Below are 17,343 nucleotides of genomic sequence, written 5' to 3'. Positions count from 1 at the left end.
AATGTGGTACTGTCTGTCCATGTGTCACTGTTTGTCACCTCAACATTTTCTCTCAACTTGTGTGCACCTACACTGTAAACTTTCATTCATAGGCTAGGTTGTAGCAACCTCATGATGGGTATAGGGAAAATGATATCATGTAATAACCTAAACCTATCGCTGTTACATTGAACTGGGTGAATGGAAAATGAATGAGAGTCATCCAATATGCTGTAATGGAAATAAGGCTAGCTATATATCATGGCTTTGCTAGCTAGCCAGCTAGCTATATATCATGGCTTTGCTAGCTAGCCAGCCAGCTATATATCATGGCTTTGAGAAGTGCCTTTTTTCTATTACGATCCTTTTATAACTAAATTAAATAATGTCCTATCCCAGGTGCAACGTTTCATGTTCTTTATTAGGAAACTCACACCAGGCTGAGGGCTCACCGTAACCAATGACTGCAGCAAAAAGGGACCATTCAGTGGTTTGAATGTGGTCCCACAGTCTCCATATAAAAGGAGCACACCATAAGAGCAATGGGACTCTCGCAGTCTTACCAATAGCAAGTCTTTTGTTAAAGGAATACTGTGTTCAAGTCTCCATACAGCCCCTAGTGTTGCACTGTTAAGAATAGGGTCCACAAAGGAGACCATAAAGGACAGAAACATTTACATAAAGACCCTGTTGAAGTAATGGGTTGATGATAAAGGATATGTTTGTATGGGTAAGCACTTATTTCTATTATAAGTCAGTAACCTTGCAGTAGGAGCCTTGGCTTGTGTGATTTGGAACGGCTCATAGGTGTGGCAGGGTAGCCTAGTGGTTAGAGCGTTGGACTAGTAACCGAAAGGTTGCAAGTTCAAATCCCTGAGCTGACAAAGTACAAATCTGTTGTTCTGCCCCTGAACAGGCAGTTAACCTGAGTCAATGAAATTAAGAATTTGTTCTTAACTGACTTGCCTAGTTAAATAAAGGTAAAATAAAAAAAATAGAGCAGGAGCCCATCTCCTGTTTCTGTAGTGTGGGGCAGCCTGATGAACAAGAACACATCCTGGTCAGGATGCTTGTCTATAGCAGGGCCTTACCCCCAATCCATCTCCTTAATGCTGAATGCCAAACAGAGACGCAAAAAATTTTTTCTGGGGAGGACACTAACAAGGCCAGTGTGTCACGACTTCCGCCGAAGTCGGTCCCTCTCCTTGTTCGGGCGTCGTTCGGTGGTCGACGTCACTTCTAGCCATCGCCGATCCACTTTTCATTTTCCATTTGTTTTGTCTTTTTCTTACACCCCTGGTTTCAATCCCCCAATTACTTGTTCATTATTTAACCCTCTGTTCCCCCATGTTTGTTTGTGAGTGATTGATTATTTGTAATACGGTCCGTTATTGTGGGCTAGAATTATTGTGTTATATTTGTGGACATACTTGAGTAAATTACGTTTATTACTCATCTCTGCTGTCCTGCGCCTCTACACCAGCTACACACAGGCACTCTTACAATTATATTATATTCATATATTGTCTATACACACTATTCTCATACGTATATATTTATTTATATTCCAAACACGTTCTGATATGTCTTCATTTCTTTGTTCTTTTATTTTTGGTAGGATTACGTTTTGCTATTCTATTGCTGCATTGTTGGAGCTAGACACATAAACGATAACATCAGCCAATAAACTTTGATTTGATATAATTCTGGTCTAAAAGGTTGCTATGCAAGGTCGAAGTACTGCTAAATGGTAAAGAAAATATATATCAATGTCCTGAGTGTAATATTGTGTGGTCAAAGTAACGTGTGAGAACAGGAACGTGAAACGTTCTTTTCTTCTCAGCTGAATTCCTTGTAATCTTAGATTCACTTTTATATATAAGTACACCGCTGATTATACTGCACAATATTTCAAAACAAGGAATATTAACTCCTAAACAAGTTTTTTACATTGATCTTTCAACTTAAACCAAAACCAACCAAACCCCATCGTTCAAGATCCAAAGCACAAAGACTTGTTCAGTCTGGTTAACTCTCAAGCATCTCCTCAATGGAATACTAATGGACTGGCCCTTGAACTTCTTAGCGCTGAGTTTTTCACATGTTGTATCTCAAATGGCAACCTACTCCCTATTTATTCCCTATGGGCCCTGGTCAAAAGTAGTGCACTATATAGTGAATAGGATGCCATTTGGGAATATCGGAGTTTGCTTGCTATTCAATACAAGATCAAGTCAAGTGTTTTGCAGAGGTCGCAAGTGAGATATTTATTGTTAATCGACCCAAAACAAGTATCTTCTTTCCCATTTACATGCCCCATTTGCTCTTACTTTAATGCCCAAGTCAGTGGTTCCCAAACTGTGAGTCGGGACCAACTTGTTCCAGGTGAGATGTCATTCTTTGTGCATTGTTCCAAATAATTGAATTATTATACAGTAAATTCTCTTCAAATTGATCACAAGAACCCATGCTAAAATCTACATTCGGTTTCTAGGATTTTTTTTTTTTTTTTTACCAAACCATTTGTCCCTTTCACCTTCCTCTGTTAAAAATGGTGTGCTGAACGTTTCACTTTCACATTCCAAAGGGGCAGAGTCTGCTGACAGGTTGCCTATAGTGACAGATTGTCTAGTGTTGCATTGTTTCACCCAGCCTTGACCTTATCAAAGTCTTATTAAGTTGAAATGTGTCATTTTGTTATCTCCTCTGTTGGTGCTGGGAGTATTGTACAGTGGCACCATCTTGTGAATCTAACTTCAACAACTCTTTACTAAAAATTGGTGAGGAATAAAGGAGTCATTTTGTCTGAACACGAGAACCAGTCTGTCAAGTCAAAGAACTCTGAAAGGATTCTTCATTATATAAAATATAAAATATTTAAACATCTGTTGTTTCTTTTTGCCAAAAGGGTGTTTGTGGCATGTATGCAGTGGTGTAAAGTACTTAGGTAAACATACTTTAGAGTACTACTTAAGTCGTTTTGTTGGTTATCTGTACTTTACTTTACTATTTATATTTACTTTAGTACATTTACAACACTACATTCCCAAAGAAAAGTATGTACTTTCTACTCCATGCATTTTTCCTGACACCCCAAATTACTTGTTACATTTTGAATTTTTAGCAGGACAGGAAAATGGTCTACTTCACAACACTTATCAAGAGAACATCCCTTGTCATCACTGCTGCCTTTGATCTGGCGGACTCACTAAACACATGCTTTGTTCGTAAATTATGTGTGAGTATTGGAGTGTGCCACAGGCTGTCTGTAAATAAAGAAAACGTGTATAAGGAACTGGAACACAAAGTACTCAGAATCAACATGGTAGAGATAAAAACACAGCAAACAGAGGACATAGAAGGCACAGTGTGTGGGTATGTGTGGGTGTATTGGCATGAAAGCTGAGGTGTGTGTTTTTGTGTTCTGAAAAGTGTGGAGTTAAGTGAGTGAAAAAGGAAAATGGTTGTAAATCCCAGAGCCCATGTGTGTCTGCGAGCATGGGTTATGAGAGAGAGCTTTCAATTCTGTGCAGATATGGGATATACATTTTTAAATAAATTATAAATACAGTAAATGTATTTATTGTCCTATCATGATGAGACAGTCCCCAACCCTATCCCCTAGACACCTACCTGAGTGACCCTCACACTAAGACCCATCCTTATCTGTTTTATAGGCCTACTGTGAGTAGGCTATACGCAGCCAAGACAGTAAGATAAATGTGGTCAGAGACCCACTAAAGCAGCACCGCCCCCTCAAGATTCTGAGCCTGCCTGGCAGGGCTGGTTCTACAAAGCCAGAGCCCCCTGATGGGAGAGCATAATATACAAGGAATTTCTCAAAGCTACTAATGAGAACCTTGACGACCTTGTACCGAGTCGGTGGGGTTTCCGGTGGGGTGCCCCCACCCAGGTAGTGGCAGAGCTGGCAACATTAGCTGCAGTAACCAATCGGGAAGGGGTCACACTCGGACATTCAGAGAGAGGGCATATTATTGTAAAAAATAATCAAAGTTCTGACTGCACAGAGATGCTTGGGGAAATTATCACAACGGGGGACCAGCGTGTGAGTGTTTCAGGGGAAGGATCTCCGCTGTGTTCTTGGGGACCTTCAATGCTGCAGAAATGTGTTGGTACTCTTCCCCAGATCTGTGCCTCGACACAATCCTGTCTCGGAGCTCTACGGACAATTCCTTTGACCTCATGGCTTATTTTGTCCTCTGACATGCCCTGTCAACTGTGGGACCTTACAGGTGTGTGCCTTTCCAAATAATTTCCAATCAATTGAATTTACCACAGGTGGACTCCAGTCAAGTTGTAGAAACATCTCAAGGATGATCAATGGAAACAGGATGCACCTGAGCTCAATTTAGAGTCTCATAGCAAAGGGTCTGATTACTTTTTTAAATATATATATACACTGCTCAAAAAAATTAAGTGAACACTAAAATAACACATCCTAGATCTGAATGAATGAAATAATCTTATTAAATACTTTTTTCTTTACATAGTTGAATGTGCTGACAACAAAATCACACAAAAATTATCAATGGAAATCAAATCTATCAACCCATGGAGGTCGGGATTTTTGAGCAGTGTATATATATTTCCGAATTTTTTAAATTAAAAAAACAACAACTGTTTTTCACTTTGTCATTATGGGGTATTGTGTGTAAATTGATGAGGCGGAAAAATTATTTAATTCATTTTAGAATAAGGCTGTATTGTAACAAAATGTGACCGACTGTCTCGATTCGGTCTTATGGAGCAAAATTTGAAATGGTGTTTTTTACATTAGAGACTCAGAGCCAGAAAATGGTATATCACACACTACAGTTGAGGAACAATGGGAAAGTAATTCTGCTTTGAAAGTTGATAAACTTGTAAACTCACTTTTGAGAAAATGGCCCATTAATATTTTGGTACCTACTAGAGGTTTTCTTTGTCTACACCCATTCAGCACCGTTCACACCCTTTTAAGCTTTAGCCCCACCCATCTCTTTAAGGAATAACGTGAGACCATGTACTAAACAACCAAAGATTTCTAGATTAAAGGCTGGTTTATACTACGGGTGTGTTCGTAAATTTAATCTGGAGTGCCAGATTGTGCTCTGGGCGTTCGTAAAGCTTCAGAACGCACACTGGACGCTCTGGCCGAAAAATATGGTTGAACTGAGCGTTCTGAACAAACAACAGCAGTCAAGCACTCAAGCTAACTGGCTAATGTTGGCTAGCTTGCTAGCAACTTCCAGACACAAATGAGAGAACAGCTCACTCTGACCATTTTACTTGCCCTAGCAGAGCTGGTTAGGCTGTTATGTTATCCAGAGCGTTGGTGACTGTAACTGTGCTGCTGGCAACAATTTAATTATGCCTTTTGCCAACGTTTATTGACACTGGCCATATTCAACCAGAGCGTTCGTAAATTTGGCAATTATTCTGTGCTCTGGCACACTCAGACGAGAGTGCTCTGAAATCGCAGTAGATAGCCAGAACAAATTTACCAGCTACGTCTATCGACAATTGTCGCAGTGACATCATAAACATTCTATTGAAATAGTTACATGCAGAGTGAAGTCTTGTTTAGCTAGCTAAACAATGAACCATAATTCCAACTCATAACGTTACTACCCTGCATGAATCTGCAGGTAGCTAACCAACCAGGTTCAATGTTAGCTAGCTAACATTAGGCTATAACTAGCAATGCAAATATCTCGGAGATACGAATAATATTACTACACAGATCATACACGTAACATTAGCTAGCTAGCCAGCCAGCTAACGTTAGCTAGCTAGCTAACAGTACACTTTAACATGAAATTAAAACAACTTCCTGACAAAATTTTAAATGTGTAATATCCGAAAATGTAGCTAGCTAGACTCTCTTACCTGTATACATGGATGGACGCTTCTCCCTCTCTATCACGGATGCCATGGTTGCCCTTAGTTTGAAGATGTAATCCGGAGACAGGTGTTTTACAACAGCTTTCTCTGTGTTCCCTTTTTGACTCTGTCTGCATATTTGCATTCAAACGCCCAGAATTTTCTCCATCTTCTTAGCTATCATAATCTAATTCCACTGATTTCCAAACTCGGTCCTCCAGAAAGTGGAGAAAGTACACAGAACCACAAGAAGAAAACAAGGTAGCTTATGATGCCTCAATCTGCCGCAGAGGAGGGGAAACAACCATGACTAAGTAGTTGTTTTTTTTTACCTATGGGTGATTTGTTGACCAGCTCCATTATTGCAATACTTAAATTGATAATAAAGGTTAATTGTTTGAAGAAATTACAAAGTCGCTCTCACTTGATTAGAATTTCAAACAACATTCATTATCCTTATCTTTGTCTGCTGACCACTCCAGAGGACCAGGGTCATCTGTGCATGGGAATCACTCTAGGTGTGATTCAAGGCAACCAGCACTTCATTAAGGGAGCAGAAAGGGACCTGCCCAGGGTCCTGCAGAGAGGGACGGCGGACAGATACAGGAGGGACCTGCCCAGGATACTCCAGAGGGGGCTGGCGGAGTCGTGACCATACTGCCCTCAAGTAAAAGACGGAGTCGTGACCGTACTGCCATTCTTAAGATTATAAGATTTTTAAGCAAACGTCATAATAGAGAGGAAGTTCTGATGATACTGTCCTAAGAGGAGAAAACATGGAGTTGTGAGCATACTGTTGTTGTAAGGAGAGGTGTGAAATGCATTATAATGCTCTGGGTTAGTATTGTAAGATGCAAATGTGCAAATTATGTAATTCCAGGAAATAGTCCTGAAGTAGAAACGTGTATAAGTAAGAAAATATTCCTGCATGTTATAAAAATATTGATTAAGTATGTTTGGGAACAGTACTGTGTGAATGTGATATGAGAGTTGTGTGAGGGTGGAAATAAGTGTTAAGCTGGATTTTGGGTAATAAGAGATTGAAATTTTGATAATTTGACATGTGGATAAAAATATCTAGAAATTTGCATAATAAGTGATTGAAATTTGGATAACAAGTTTTGATTTATAACGTTATATGGGGGATCCTGTGAGGATATGAAAACATGAGAAATTGTATGTGGGTATAATCAATTACTAGAGATTTGATAAAGTAACAATGGTAAAAAATTATAATAATATAGAACTTGCACTCCATATTTAGACCTCCCCAAGGGGTGTCAAAGTATTCTGACAGGTTCAGTGTGGTCCGTTTATCGATCATTCAATAAAAATAAGGTTTTGCATTGTATGTCTAAATAGGTTTGGGAAATATGCTCAGAACAAGATTGGTGTATATCCACTTTTGGTAATGGTAGGGGACTTGACTTAACCCTAACCAATAAAATTATAAACACTTATGGGATTTTCTCTGTCTTGGTAATTAATTTTTATTTTATTTTTATAAACCTGCCCACAAAGCCTAAAAATTTGTTTTAAGATGTAATCTGAATGATTTAGTGGCTTGCTTAGTTCAAATTGAAAGGCTAATTTATTCAACATGAATAGCAGGGCGATTTCGAGGTAAAAACTCTTTTTGTTGCCTAATGGTCTGCTGGAGTAGCCTACTGAGTGAGAATGAGGTCGTAATCTAAACCACTGAATCAAATATTAATCATATGGATATGAACTGAATATATTCTTGTCAACAACAGCAAGTTATATTACCTGTAGTCTAATCAGAAGGGACAGTTAACTAAATCTAATGCATTCTAATAACAGACGATCGGCAATTGCGATGGACCTGTGACCATGATCATAATTGATAACTAAACATGGGTATTAATTATTGCATGATAAAACAAGGCTACAACAACAATGAATTGTGGGCAGTAAGAGGCTCTAGTATTGTGAACTATTTTAGCTCCCCCCGAAATATATATTTTCCCTTAGGAATTGGCTGAGGTATTTTGTGAATTTGGAGCATTACATGTTCATCTTAAAATAACAGACATTTAATAATACAATCAAAACATTGCCTTCTAATAAGGAGAGAATAATCATGTTGGTTTTTTTTGTTTTCTAAATCTTACGATAAGGGACAGTGACGTAGACATTGATAAGGAGTGTTGATGTAAACTTAATGAGTGTTGACACAATGTGAATGGTAATATGTTATTTGTGATTTTTTGGATAGTACCCTAATGCCATATTTTAGTCATGTGAAGTTTGAAGCAGCTGAGTTTCAATACAAGGTTAAATGATGAATAGAAGGATTAAGCTTTGAGGCTGACAAAATAGATAAGCTGCGAGTGACAGTGAGTAGTACTCACTGAACTCAAACAGGATGTAAGGGCCAAAATGGGACATTTGGAGCAGAGGTATGAATAGTTGAATGGGAGACGCTCTTTGACTATTTCTAATTATTATTACTAAATGTTATAGTTTGAATTTATGAAAGAAGGTTATGTCATTTAAAATTATAATCTGTTTCCATTACGAGGAACAGTGTCAAGTATTTTTGTTTAATTTTTTTACCTTTATTTAACTAGGCAAGTCAGTTAAGAACAAATTCTTATTTTCAATGATGGCCTAGGAACAGCGGGTTAACTGCCTGTTCAGGGGCAGAGCGACAGATTTGTACCTTGTCAGCTCGGGGATGTCACGAATATTACCGAAGGTGACTCCCCTTCTTGTTCGGGTGGAGCTCGGCGGTCGTCGTCACCGGTCTACTACCTATCACCGATCCTTTGTTCTGTGGTTCCTTTGGTTTTGTCTGATTGGTATCACCTGTTTCTTGTTTGGTTGTTAGGGTGGGGTTATATAAGTTTGTTCAGCCCGCTTCTGTTTCGTGCGGGCTTGTTCTTCTGTTTTGTGTTAGAGTGATTTTTGTTTGCATTTTCGGGTTTCGCGCTTTCCGTGATTATTTCCTATCATTTGTTTTCCTACTTTTGTTCATGTTATTTTTCCTGGACATTAAAGTGTGTTTTTCCCACATCCTTTTGCTCTCTGCGCCTGACTCCACACCTCTTCACTCATTAATCGTAACAGGGGATTTAAACGTGCAACCTTCCGGTTACTAGTCCAATGCTCTAACCACTAGGCTACCTTGCCGCCCTATTTAAAGTAGATTGAAGTAAATGTTTTAGTATTGAATATTAAGATGATAAGACGGAACCAACTTTGTGAAGGTCCTAATAGATTTGTTAAACAACAGGTTGTATATTTTGACTAAATCAATGCAACAGGTTAAGATGATAAGATTGGTGTCAGGGTTCTGGGGATTGTTTACTTTAGAAGGTGTTCTGCTCAAGGGGATACTATCATCTGATGTGTTTTAGGTTTACACTACGGTTCGCAAGCACCCACACACAACACACCTGTTATGAATATTTGTTAGTGGTGTTAATACCGTGTTTGATTTCTTGTGTGGGGTCTTTTCATTTGGTTTTAGTGTGGTTTTCACAGGTTAGGATGAGGAGGTACCTTAAGGGGTACACAAATTACATTTTTTTCTGTTTTTATTTTTCTGAGTTTTAATTAAACACGTGAATTCTTTTGAGAAGAAATGTACTGAAAACACCCAATGTAAACCTGGTATACAAAATGTATGAAATGTTTGAAATGTTTTAAAATAATTAGTCTGAGGTACAGGGAAAGGAAAGGGAAAGGGGATGAATGACCTCTGTCCTGACTTTCTAGTGTGGTTTGATCACCCTCACTGGAGAGGCGAGAGACATGATGATTTCTTATTAGTGATTAGTGTTTGTTTGGGTTTTAGGCTGGGTTTCTGTACAGCACTTTGAGATATCAGCTAATGTACGAAGGGCTATATAAATAAATTTGACGTGATTTGATTTGATGATTTGAAGGTCACATGCAATACTGATTTAAAGGTCATATGTAAGGGTATTAACTCTAACTCTATTTGTTATTATTAATTATTTTAATTTAAGGCTTTTTGATTAAATATGCAGATTGATACCTGCCTGTAAAAAGAAGCAGTGTATCAAAGGATATATGCAGAAGTTTTGTTCTGTTTCTGTTACAGGAATTAAATTAAACACTCTGTCAATTCCTAAGAATTTGTAAGACTCTTATTTGCATAAAATGGACAGAGACCAGTCTCAAAATCAATCAGCAGCATTTATTCTCGAAAGTACTGAACATGATACAGTTTACCACAGGTTATAAACTGAAAATGACGTCGTTAGTTTTTGAACTGTCCCGTCTCTTCTTCACCCTGGTACAAAGGCTGTATAGTTCTCAAGCCTTCCCACATCGTCTCTCCTAATTTAGATCATTTATGATCCGAGCCAAGGTCTGCCTGTGTAGATAAGCATTCTAGCCAGTCTAGCAATAAGTTAATTCATTTCTACCAAGGAACAGACAGTCATTGTTCTAATTCTTGATTATATTTACACACATTATATTCAGTACTAGGATTAAAATAAAATTCATACATATACAGTAACATAATAGTATTCTGATTAGTCAGTCCTGATTGAAATGTATACACAATTAGTCATTATTGATTTAAAAAAATCCCTTAACAAGTTTCTATCTTGCTTTAATATGAATCTCACCAGATTGGGTCTGCTGGATGATCAAAATTTCTCCCTAAGAATTAGCCACCTAACTCCCTCCCTGTAGCTCTGCAGTGAGGTCGTCGATATGATGGGGGAGTACTATTTTCTTTGACATGTGTCTTAGAAATGTGTATTAAGAATATTGGTAGAAGTAATAACTTGTCATACAGTAAATAATTTGTCTGGATTTCTTGACTTGGAAATGCCCTAAACTAAACTGTTGTTCTGATCTGTCCTCTCTCGAGGTTATGGCGAAGGTGACCTCAGATGGTATCTTTGGACCACAGATGTATTGTAAATAAGAATATGTTCTTAACTGACTTGCCTAGTTAAATAAAGGTTCAATAAAAAAATAAAAATCTAGTTGCATGAAAGGGACAATTTGACTGAGAAAAGTGTGAACCTAAACCCCTTCTAACCGTCTGAAGTAATGAGGAGAAAATGGCGTTCAGTATGGTCCTTCACCACTTCTACCGTGACACCTGAGTCCGAGCCAGCAACCTGTACACAGCATCCAGTCGATGCTATCAACTGCCTGTGCTCTCATGCCTTTTCTCTCAGGAGTGCGACAGAAGTCCACGTGGAGTGAGCATCGAGAGAAATCTGTTCCAAACTTCTCTCATGTTGCTGGTATACTGGTTGGCAAATGGACAAGTCATAACGGACTGTAAAGGACAGTGTGAAAGACATTATCAAGGGCCATCCACTTTGAACATGTGTGCCATCGGGAGGACTAACTTTAAAGCTATCTGAAGAAGAAAATTAAGAGACTCCAGAAGACTTAGTGACGGGGAGGGAAGGGGGTTGGTCAACTGTGCCTGTATTGGGGTATTAAGTTGATTGTAGAGGTCTACACACTGCGAAATGTATAGTAATTTAGACTAAGAATGCATTGAGATAATGATCTGTAATTATCACCAGAAAGTTCATGCTAGAATTATGGATAATTACACTGTATGTTAATGTAAATGTACATTCTGCTAGAGCTTATGTGTGCTAAGTTGAGAGTTTTAACTTTGAGTGATAGAACCAACGTGAATCACTGAGCAATGTCATTCTAAATTCGGTTGGATAATTGGGTTTTAATTATGATTTGGAAACTGAATGATTTCCCTGACCTATTCCTGACAACATCTCTGATGATGAGGACCCCAATCCTGAGCATGAGGGCCCAAATGTAGAGATCATGTTCCACACTGTGTGTACAAAGTGCCCAAAGAGGGGTCTCTGTCACTGGTTTAGGAAGGGTTCTAAACAAAATGGACCTTTCCATCACACTGACCCCACCACTGTGCTAGTTGTCAGCAGGATGATTGTCCCATTTGCTGTAATGAAGCGTGTGTGTGATGTTAATTGTATGTTTTTTATTATTTTCCAGAGTCAGTGTTTTGATAAATAAGGTATTAAACTCAGCAACTCAAATGAAGGTTGTTTACCATGGAGGAAATGTCAGGCACCAGAAATATGTATTTTGTTTGTTTAAATGTATGCTTAACAATAATTATGTAATAAAGATACATTGATTGAAGAAATGACAAAGTCTAACGCTCACGTGATTAGAATTTCCCACAACAAGAGGAAGTACTTTAAGCATATGTTTTTGTTTCAGTCTCCTCCATCTCCTCCATCTCCACTAACCAAAGATAATTGTATGGATTTTTTGTCTATTAATTATGTAAAAATGAACAGCTGTACAGAAAGACTCATGTGAAGGACAAATTACAGAGGAATAACTTCTTGATACAATTAAAGCCTTTAAGTCTGGGAAAACTCCAGGGTTGGATGGCAAACCAGTGGAGGTATAGCAAACCTTTTTGATAGACTCAGAGGACCGTTATTAGCATGTTTTAACCACTCCTACAAAACTGGTTGATTATTAGATACTCAACAAGAAGGTCTTATTTCATAATTACTGAAACAGGATCCTATCAAGGCGCAAGGTGAGACCCAAATGCAGACACAGGAGGCAGATTGGAGTCTTACAATGTTTATTAATCCAAAGGGGTAGGCAAGAGAATGGTCGTGGACAGGCAAAAAGGTCCAAACCAGATCAGAGTTCAAGAGGTACAGAGTGGCAGACAGGCTCATGGTCAGGTCAGGCAGGCGGGTACAAAGTCCAGAAACAGGCAAGGGTCAAAACCGGGAGGACTAGAAAAAGGAGAATGCAAAAAGCAAGAGAAAGGGGAAAACTGCTGGTTGACTTGGAAACATACAAGACAAACTGGCACATAGAGACAGGAAACACAGAGATAAATACACTGGGGAAAACAAGCGACACCTGGATGGGGTGGAGACAATAACAAGGACAGGTGAAACGGATCAGGGTGTGACAGATCCATTGACAAAACTGTAGGCCACTTACACTTCAGCGGAGTGATGCAAAAATTCTAGCAAAATGCATAGCGCATAGAATGAAAAAAGTATTGTTGGATATTATTCCTCCTAATCAGACATGGACGATACATTGGCTATAATATAAGACAAGTACTGGAAACAATAGAACACTAAATCTGGGAAACATGGCCTGGTATTCGTAGCTGACTTTGAAAAAGCTTTTGATAAAGTACGGCTGGAATTTGTACACAGTATCAGTCAAAAGTTTGGACACACCTACTCATTCCAGGGTTTTTCTTTATTTTTACTATTTTCTAGTAATAGTGAAGACATCAAAACTATGAAATAACAAATATGGAATCATGTAGTAACCAAAAAAGTGTTAAACAAATCAAAATATGTTTTATATTTGAGATTCTTCAAAGTAGCCACCCTTTGCCTTGATGACAGCTTTGCACACTCTTGGCATTCTCTCAACCAGCTTTGTGTGCAAAGCAGTCATTAAGGCAAAGGGTGGCAACTTTGAAGAATCTCAAATATAAATATATATTTTGATTTGTTTAACACTTTTTTGGATACTACATGATTCCATGTGTTATTTCATAGATGTAATGTCTTTACTACATTCTACAATATAGAAAATAGTCCAAATAAAAACTTGAATGAGCAGGTGTCCAAACTTTTGACTGGTACTATAAAATGGGTTAAAGTTATGTATAGTAACCCTAGGTATAAAATAGTAAATAATGGATTCCTCTCAGAAAGTATTAAACTGTCAAGAGTTTAAACCACTATCGGCATATCTATTTGTTATGGCCATTGAAATGTTTTTAAAAAATCACCCTGATTAACTATTTAGTCATATCCCAGTTTACCTATTTGTTTATAGTCTTGCCTACACCTAGTGACCTGTTTTTTTAAATGATATGGGCAAAAAATATTCAAATTTGATTTGGAACGGCAAGCCAGACAAAATTAAACAGGCCTTTTTATATAATGAGTAGGAAATCGGATGGGCAGAAATGATTAAATATTAAAGCATTAGACCTCTCACTAAAGCGTCAGTCATACTAAAAGTAATACTTAAATCCGAACTGGTTCTCTATCAGATTAGTAAGAATGTTTCACCCCATATTCAATTATTGCCTTTTTCCCTTTATTCAGATTACAACCTCTCACTTTCGGTTATTTGAAAATGAAATAAATCTCCAAAATATCACTGTTTTTTAAAAAAGCCATAGAAAGTTGGTTGCAATTTCAGTTTAATTCACCAGAAAATACAGAAGAAAGTATACAACAAAGGGTGTTTAACTCAAACATAGTAATTGATTAAAAAAAAACATTATACAAAAAAAAGTTTTAAAAAGGTACAGTGCCTTGCGAAAGTATTCGGCCCCCTTGAACTTTGCGACCTTTTGCCACATTTCAGGCTTCAAACATAAAGATATAAAACTGTATTTTTTTGTGAAGAATCAACAACAAGTGGGACACAATCATGAAGTGGAACGACATTTATTGGATATTTCAAACTTTTTTAACAAATCAAAAACTGAAAAATTGGGTGTGCAAAATTATTCAGCCCCCTTAAGTTAATACTTTGTAGCGCCACCTTTTGCTGCGATTACAGCTGTAAGTCGCTTGGGGTATGTCTCTATCAGTTTTGCACATCGAGAGACTGAAATTTGATCCCATTCCTCCTTGCAGAACAGCTCGAGCTCAGTGAGGTTGGATGGAGAGCATTTGTGAACAGCAGTTTTCAGTTCTTTCCACAGATTCTCGATTGGATTCAGGTCTGGACTTTGACTTGGCCATTCTAACACCTGGATATGTTTATTTTTGAACCATTCCATTGTAGATTTTGCTTTATGTTTTGATCATTGTCTTGTTGGAAGACAAATCTCCGTCCCAGTCTCAGGTCTTTTGCAGACTCCATCAGGTTTTCTTCCAGAATGGTCCTGTATTTGGCTCCATCCATCTTCCCATCAATTTTAACCATCTTCTCTGTCCCTGCTGAAGAAAAGCAGGCCCAAACCATGATGCTGCCACCACCATGTTTGACAGTGGGGATGGTGTGTTCAGGGTGATGAGCTGTGTTGCTTTTACGCCAAACATAACATTTTGCATTGTTGCCAAAAAGTTCAATTTTGGTTTCATCTGACCAGAGCACCTTCTTCCACATGTTTGGTGTGTCTCCCAGGTGGATTGTGGCAAACTTTAAACAACACTTTTTATGGATATCTTTAAGAAATGGCTTTCTTCTTGCCACTCTTCCATAAAGGCCAGATTTGTGCAATATATGACTGATTGTTGTCCTATGGACAGAGTCTCCCACCTCAGCTGTAGATCTCTGCAGTTCATCCAGAGTGATCATGGGCCTCTTGGCTGCATCTCTGATCAGTCTTCTCCTTGTATGAGCTGAAAGTTTAGAGGGACGGCCAGGTCTTGGTAGATTTGCAGTGGTCTGATACTCCTTCCATTTCAATATTATCGCTTGCACAGTGCTCCTTGGGATGTTTAAAGCTTGGGAAATATTTGTTTATCCAAATCCGGCTTTAAACTTCTTCACAACAGTATCTCGGACCTGCCTGGTGTGTTCCTTGTTCTTCATGATGCTCTCTGCGCTTTTAACGGACCTCTGAGACTATCACAGTGCAGGTGCATTTATACGGAGACTTGATTACACACAGGTGGATTTTATTTATCATCATTAGTCATTTAGGTCAACATTGGATCATTCAGAGATCCTCACTGAACTTCTGGAGAGAGTTTGCTGCACTGAAAGTAAAGGGGCTGAATCATTTTGCACGCCCAATTTTTCAGTTTTTGATTTGTTAAAAAAGTTTGAAATATCCAATAAATGTCGTTCCACTTCATGATTGTGTCCCACTTGTTGTTGATTCTTCACAAAAAATACAGTTTTATATCTTTATGTTTGAAGCCTGAAATGTGGCAAAAGGTCGCAAAGTTCAAGGGGGCCGAATACTTTCGCAAGGCACTGTATAATCATTGTAAATCATATCATAAATAGGACTGGTGGAGTTGTCACACATGCAGCTAACAAAAATATTTGGAAATGTTTGCTCTACCCAAAATTACAACCAATGAATTGCAGTATTACCACAAAAGTGGAAAATGAAAGTGGAAGGGGGAAAAAGTAAGGAACTTGTCTGTCGGCATTAAAGACCAAAATTGGTTAAAGAAAATTGTGATAAATAAAAAAAAGTATACCAGTTGCATTTAAGGACCAAAACATTGACAGCTGTGCCATATAGATTGCAAAATAATTGGAAAGAGATTTTCGATGTACTGATTCCATTGCACATGGTTTATGAACTGATACACAAAACACGGATTCAAAATGTAGAATTTTTCCATTTAAATAATTATACAAAACTCTTGCAACCAATAGAATGTTATATGGGGGATACAACAATCCCAGCTCTGCAGATTTTGCTGCAAAGAGACCGAATCATGGAGATAATTTGTCCATATGTAGATTGTTTTTGGTAGCAGGTACATGATTGGTTAAAGAAGTGCAACATTTACCTGGAGCTAACTCTGCAGATAGCACTACTGGGTGATTTGAAATGTCATAGTCAATCCATCAATAATATAATACTTTAAGCAAAAAATGTTATCTTTAATTTACAATCTCTAGAAACTATGAGAAAAGAAAGGTTCAGAACTTTTGTGAAACATCACAGCGCAGTTGTAAAATATATGGCATATTGAAATAAAAAATGGATTGTTTTAAGAGATAGATGAGAGGGGTTGAGCTGAAGGGTGGGATTCAAAACAAATATTAAATAAATATTAAATATTTGGGACACACCTACTCATTCAAGGGTTTTTCTTAATTTGTTACTATTTTCTACGTTGTAGAATAATAGTGAAGACATCAACACTATGAAATAACAAAGTAGCTACCCTTTGCCTTGATAACACCTTTGCACACTCTCGGCATTCTCTCAACCAGCCAACAAGTGGTCAGCATACGTGGAAACTTCTTCAAGACTGTTGGAAAAGCATTCCAGGTGAAGCTGATTAAGAGAATGCCAAGATTGTGCAACGCTGTCATCAAGGCAAAGAGTGACTACTTAGAAGAATCTAAAAAATGTAATAAAAATCAAATATAACACTTTTTTGGTTACTACATGATTCATATGTGTTATTTCATAGTAACTTTTGACTGGTACTGTATATACACATACGTTCAGAACTTTTGTGAAACAGCACAGTTAAAAATATATGGCAAAACAATGTATCAAACTGGATGGTCTTCAGAGATAGTTGAGGGGTTGATGGTAGCTGAAATATGAGATTTAAAACAAACAAAATATAACACATTTTAAATATACTGTGTCACTAAAATGTATATAGTATGTATAAGCTCGAAGTAGAAGCCTAAGTGCTGTTGTCTATAAGTTCACTACAATTAGGGGATGGGAGTTAGGGTTAGGGGAAAATAATAAAGGAAAATATAGGTAAAAAAATATATGTATGTATATATATATACAAT

The sequence above is a fragment of the Oncorhynchus nerka genome, linkage group LG4 (assembly GCF_034236695.1).
Source record: "Oncorhynchus nerka isolate Pitt River linkage group LG4, Oner_Uvic_2.0, whole genome shotgun sequence".
Classification (NCBI taxonomy): domain Eukaryota; kingdom Metazoa; phylum Chordata; class Actinopteri; order Salmoniformes; family Salmonidae; genus Oncorhynchus; species Oncorhynchus nerka.
Note: the sequence above shows the minus strand (reverse complement) of the source record.